This window comes from Euprymna scolopes, chromosome 3 (assembly GCF_053919585.1).
Source record: "Euprymna scolopes isolate OS-2025 chromosome 3, ASM5391958v1, whole genome shotgun sequence".
Taxonomy (NCBI): domain Eukaryota; kingdom Metazoa; phylum Mollusca; class Cephalopoda; order Sepiida; family Sepiolidae; genus Euprymna; species Euprymna scolopes.
The window spans coordinates 50,519,718-50,526,401 of record NC_136484.1 but is presented as its reverse complement, the minus strand read 5'-3'; the positions used below and the strand labels follow the sequence as shown (position 1 = coordinate 50,526,401).

General features: G+C 36.1%; 1 pseudogene; it reads right to left on the bottom strand.

Annotated features, from left to right (window-relative positions):
• Positions 1-2,919: 2,919 nt before the first annotated feature.
• Positions 2,920-3,065, bottom strand: LOC145264675 (U2 spliceosomal RNA; annotated as a pseudogene).
• Positions 3,066-6,684: the final 3,619 nt, after the last annotated feature.

Below are 6,684 nucleotides of genomic sequence, written 5' to 3'. Positions count from 1 at the left end.
TGAATTTTTAAATGGAAATTTTAAACCTACAAACAGACAACATGAAAATGACACGACGGTCTGCTTTTAGTGAGACAGACGTCCAGACATCTTTTTGAAATAAACAAACATAAAACCTAACATTTTATCTGTAATATTCCTATGTGTGAACATATTATAGAATATTTTTTAAACTTCTAAATTTGCAGAAATTAGTTGCACTATTAAAAAACAAGGTTGATAGCCATTAGTCGCGTGCTCTCGTGTAATGAATTAATGTGTGAATGTAGGATTGACATAAAATTCTTAAAGATAAACTAAAATGACCGAAAAATCGGCCGAAATGACTCAAATAAATAAAAAGTAAATGACTTAGAATGACTTTAATGAACTTAATGATGAATTGAATGATCGTAAGAATGACTTGAATGCTTAAAAAATAACTGGAATCCTTCAAAAACAACTTGAATGATCTGGAGAATGATCTGAATGTCTTTGAGGCTGACTGGTTATACAGTGGGTGATCATTTTACATTAAATTAATACAGAAAATTTATCCCCCAATTTATATCACAATAAGTACAGCATGTAGTAAGAACAGGTGGTATTTATTCGCTCCCCCACCGAGCAAATTAGGCACAAGACCAATTTTTAATGTGAGGCGTGAAGGGAGGGGGAAGGGAAAAAGGGGACCAGCTCCCGAGAGGTGGGAAATGGGAGCTGGTTAAAGGTCAGGCATGTGGGGTTGCCCCCACATCTGGTCTTTGCTAGTCATAGCTAGTCATAGCTTGCAGTATCTGCCAGAACAGATGGTATTTATTTGCTCCCCCACTGAGCAAATTAGGCACAAGGCCGTTTTTAATGTGAGGTAAAAACCAGCTCCCCTAAAAGTAGGCAAAAAGGGGGCACTCTGGTTACCAAAAATAATAATTGTCCCAGTATAGAGGGTTTCCCCTCCATTGACTGGTACAAATTATCTTAAGTGCAGCATCTGCCGGAACAGATACTACACTTTGAGATATTAAATCTTTTATTCATGTTAAAAAAAATACAGAAAAAAAACACTTTGATCTTGTACCAATAGGCCAAGAAAAGGGTACTTATCTGCTCTCCCACCGAGCAAGTTAGGCATAAGGCCGATTTTAATGTGAGGTATGACGGGGAATTGGGGATCAACTCCCTGGTGAGTAGGGCAGCTGAATAGTGACAATTGGTATGTGTGGTTGGTATTTATTTGCTCCCCAACCGAGCAAATTAGGCACAAGGCCGATTTTTAATGGTAGGAGTAAAGGGGAAATGGGGACCAACTCCCCGGAGAGTAGGGGAGCTGGATAGTGACAATTGGTATGAAGGGTTTCCCCTACATTGACCAAGGTCTATATGTGGGGCTGCCCCCACATATGGTCTTTGCTTGCAGTATCTGCCGGACAGATATTACACTTTGATCTAAGCCAAAAAGGCCAAGAAAAGGGTATTCATTTGCTCCCCCCCCCGAGCAAATTAGGCACGAGGCCGATTTTTAATGTAAGGCGTGAGAGGGGAAATGAGGACCAACTCCTTGGGGAGTAGAGGAGCTGGATAGTGACAATTGGTATGAAGGGTTGCCCCTACATTGACCAAGGTCTTACATGTAGGGTTGCTCCCACATATGGTCTTTGCATGCAGTATCTGTTCCGGCAGATACTACACTTTGAGATATTAAATCCTTTATTCATGTTAAAAATACATTGAAAATCAACAATGAACAAAAAACTTAGGCACATGGCCAACTCAAAAGGGGGGGTTATGGGGGTCGTTGGTCATCCTTGTCACTCCAGAACTAAACAAAATCAAAAGTTTCTCCCAGCTAGTATCTTCTTTCACCATAATACCGCATTCACCCTTTGATACTGGGGGACGTCCTACTTAACTCCCAATTTTTAAAACATTTTTTATTGATGTGTAAAAACGAAAAAGATAACAATAAAAATGGTACAATAATTCATTTGTGTCGACAGCGGGGGGGGGGAAGAAAACAAAAGTGGGGGGTGATTAGTAGGATTCTCCCAAACCCGTCTAGTTGATAGACTGCCCTTTCCACTAGGTTTGTAAAAGGAACCTCGCTTCTGCAGGTCAGTCTCTAAATGGGGATGCCCTCTAGATGCGGATTAATAGAGAAAAGAAAATTTTGTGGATAAGATACTACACTTTGATCTTGGTCAAAAGACCAAGAAAAGGGTGTTTATTTGCTCCCCCACCGAGCAAATTAGACACAAGGCCGATTTTTAATGTGAGGAGTGAAGGGGAAATGGGGATCAACTCCCTGGGGAGTAGTGGAGCTAGATAGTAACAATTGGTATGAAGAGTTGCCCCTACATTGACCAAGGTCTTATATGTGGAATTGCCCCCCACATATGGTCTTTGCTTGCAGTATCTGCCGGAACAGATGGTATTTATTTGCTCCCCCACCGAGCAAATTAGGCACAAGGCCGATTTTTAATGTGAGGAGTGAAGGGGAAATGGGGACCAACTCCCCGGGGAGTAGGGGAGTTGGATAGTGACAATTGGTATGAAGGGTTGCCCCTACATTGACCAAGGTCTTATATGTGAGGTTGCCCACACATATGGTCTTTGCTTGCAGTATCTGCCGGAACAGATGGTATTTATTTGCTCCCCCACCGAGCAAATTAGGCACAAGGCCGATTTTTAATGTGAGGAGTGAAGGGAGGGGGAAGGGAAAAAGGGGACCAGCTCCCGAGAGGTGGGAAATGGGAGCTGGTTAAAGGTCAGGCATGTGGGGTTGCCCCCACATCTGGTCTTTGCTAGTCATAGCTGGTCTTTGCTAGTCATAGCTTGCAGTATCTGCCGGAACAGATGGTATTTATTTGCTCCCCCACTGAGCAAATTAGGCACAAGGCCGTTTTTAATGTGAGGTAAAAACCAGCTCCCCTTAAAGTAGGCAAAAAGGGGGCACTCTGGTTACCAAAAATAATAATTGTCCCAGTATAGAGGGTTTCCCCTCCATTGACTGGTACAAATTATCTTAAGTGCAGCATCTGCCGGAACAGATACTACACTTGGTCTTGGCCAAAAGGCCAAGAAAAGCTTGAAAAGCTAAGAACAGCATCTATTAACAACAGACCTTTGATCTTAACCAAAAAGGCCAATCACAAAAGTGATACCGACGGACCGACGAAGTGACTTATAGAGTCGTTTGCACGCAACTAAAATTCATTGATTTTTTTTCGGTTGGGAGGGATTTTAAAGAAAAGAAAATTGCGAACCTAATTTTCACAATAGCAGCCAAATGTTAGCCATGTCGGAAATGTTTGTGTGATGTGATATACTGCACCCTAATTAAATATTAATATTACTTCGAAATAATTTATTAAGTATTCAGTTGCTATTTACTTAAAATCTGTTGTAATATTATTACATAATTACTATATCTATAATATGAAGTTGAATGTGTGTGTGTGTGTGTGTGTGTGTGTGTGTGTGTGTGTGAGTCTGGTCACGAATAGGCTCCTATATGGTTGACTATTTTAAAAAACTGATTACATATAATGATAGAAGATTATCAAGACACAGGAATGGGTATGTTTGATCTGGCAGAACGGTGGTTCATTAAAATTGTGGGGTCTGCGTTCGCACCTGGTTCACAAAGTATGGAAATAAAAAATTTAAAAATTAAAAAAAAAAAGTTTACAAGTGTTTTTTATATAGATGTACATAATAATACTTTGATAAGTATGTTTTAACTTAAATAGGCATGGTATAATAAAATTGTGGGGTCTGCATTCGCACCAGGCCTCTATAGAATGGAAATAGGCATAAACTTTATTAAAGACTTCTCATATCTATCTGCGTAAGTATACTTTTATAATTATGTTTTAGTTTGAAGAAATATGGTATGATAAAATTATGGGATGTTCGTTCACGCCTGATCTCCATAGAATGGAAATATGTCACAAAGTTTAACAAGGTTTTTCAATATAGATCCACAGAATATTGTGATAAGTATTTCAGTGTGAACAGGTACGTTATAATAAATTCTGGGGTTTATCTATTTTATTTTTACTTTCATCATATTTTGCTTTGGTTTTGATACCCCCGACTTCGAAGCTATCTCTTTACAACCCTTCCTTTTCATAACCTATCATACTTTAATAAATCAGAGTCCATTTTCTGTAGGCTATTTTTGAACCCAATCAACGACGGGTACTAGTATATATATATATATATATATATATATATATATATATATATATATATATATATATATATATATATATATATATATATACATATGTGTGTGTGTGTGTGTGTGTATGTGTGTGTGATTTAATGTATCTACATAAAATGTTATAAGGAGATATAATATTTTATGTATAAATTTTCAGTATTTACTTCATCATTGTTCAATACATGATTAGGGCTGGTTGGTTGGTTGGTTGTTTTTGTTTTACGGCATATCAACACTTTTGAGGTTATTTAATGCCGAATCCAGTTATTTTGAAGAATTTTTTAATAGAATATCTTTGATTTTTTTCAAGTCAGTTTCTATTTAACCCATAGTTGGGACCCTAACAGGTACTACCACTCCAGGTCAGAGTGGACCTGAGAGCAATGGCAATTAAAGGGTAGCTCCACACTCCCCAAAGCCCGCAAGCTGGGGCCTCACCATCAGATATAGTTTAAGGTCATATCCAGGACCGATTAGGGCTGGGTAGTAAGTTTTCTAATATATAAGAGGCTATATGTCTGTCTGTCTGTCTGTCTCCATATTTTCAAACTAAAAGGGGCGTCAAATGATTGGATTTTTTTCAGACCCTTCGTTTATGGCTCTTTAGCCGGTTCAAATAGTTTTAAGGGGTCAAAAATGGGTCAAAATTTTAAATAAATTGTTATACATTTTGTATATTCATCTTAGTTTATTTTTAATTTTTAATTTTTTATCGGTTTATATGCGTGTCACGTTGGGACAGTTGTAACATCATCAGCTTTAAATGCTACAGTTTCGGTTTCCATTCTAGCTGACGTTTTTTTTTTTACTTTTGAAATCACGATTCTACAATAATATATACAAAATTGGACAAATTAAAATATCATATTTAAGCGTATTTTACGTCCGGCCAAAGCCGCCCCCCTCTAGTGAAAATATATATAACAATTAAGCTAGACAAAATTATCGACATCTCACATCCATATGACGATTCCTTATGTGATGAAACGTGGTAGAGAGATTCCCTGTAGTGCCACATATACGTTCATAACTTGCTGTATATATATATATATATATATATATATATATATATATATATATATATATATATATATATATATATATATATACTAGCTGTACCCGGCCACTCGTTGCTGTGGATCAGTTTGTTAAAATAGGACACATTCCTCAAGAAAAATTGCATTTTGTATTGTTTATTTACTTTTATTATATTTTGCAATTTTTTTTATCAAGAAAAGTTGGCGTTTTTTTCACAAAAAAAGTTACATTTTTTACCATAAATTGTTAGGTGAAAGTTTTTTTGTTTTTTGTTTTTTTTTCAAAGAAACTTGCACTTTTTTTAAAGAAAGTTGGCAGTAAACGTTTCTTTTTGAAAACGGAATTTTTATTATAAAAAGAACAAACGAATGCTTTATACGAACACTGTAAATAGTAGGTGAAAGTTGAGAAAAGTTTGATATTCTTTTGAAGAGAATGTACAAATTATTTTTTGTCAACAGATGTTAAGAAAATAAACAGAAAAAATACTCCCATCATTAATTAATTAATTATGCAAAAAATAAATAAAATGTTGATTTAGTGTTTCAACATTTGGACAATGCTCGGTTGAATCCGGCGATTGCCAAATGAACCCTAACCATAATTGGAATCCGGGGGGGGGGGATCAAATTCTGCAAGAGTACAAATTTTTTTAATTTCGTCGATATTCAATTTTTTTGAGTGGGCTATCAGCGATTGCAAACCAACAAATTTAACCAAAATGCAAAAAATTCAACAATTAAATAATTTTTAAAAGTGCTCAGCTTCTAATACAAATCCTAGTAAATCAGTCCCCCTTATTGAAAACACTCACGGGAAGAATGAAACCAAATTATTGCTAGTATGTTTGGGAGAGGTTCTAGTTTTTTCTTTTTTTCAATATTTTAAGCAGATTTGACACTCAGCTACCAGATTTTTATGGATCGCTCGGTTTTTAATATAATGTAAGCAGATATAGATGTTTATAATTTACAATAAAACTTGCTGAGTATGCGCTGTTTTACGGTTTTTGTAAAAATGCAATGGAAACTTAAATTTCGCTCAATTTTAATCTTTTTTTTAATTGTGCCCCCCCCAAACGAATATAATCAAAAGAATAACATTCAACAATTGTACTTTATATATATATATAACACGAAATATTAAAAAAGAAAGTTATTAACGAAAGGGAAATAATTCCATTTTTAAACGGAAAAAAAAGTCAGTTTGGTATATCTTTGTGTTATTTTTTACATAAGTCCAACTTACCGTTCACATTGGAAATATCGACATTTATAGGTTGTCGGGTACGTTTACAACAAATAAACACTCCAATCTACTCATGTTAAGAACGGCTTTTGGAATAGACACCCCTAACCATGTCAGCATACCCGAAAACCTATAAAGGGTCACATGTCAAATGTGAACGATGAGTTGGACGTATGTAAGAGTGCACCGAATTT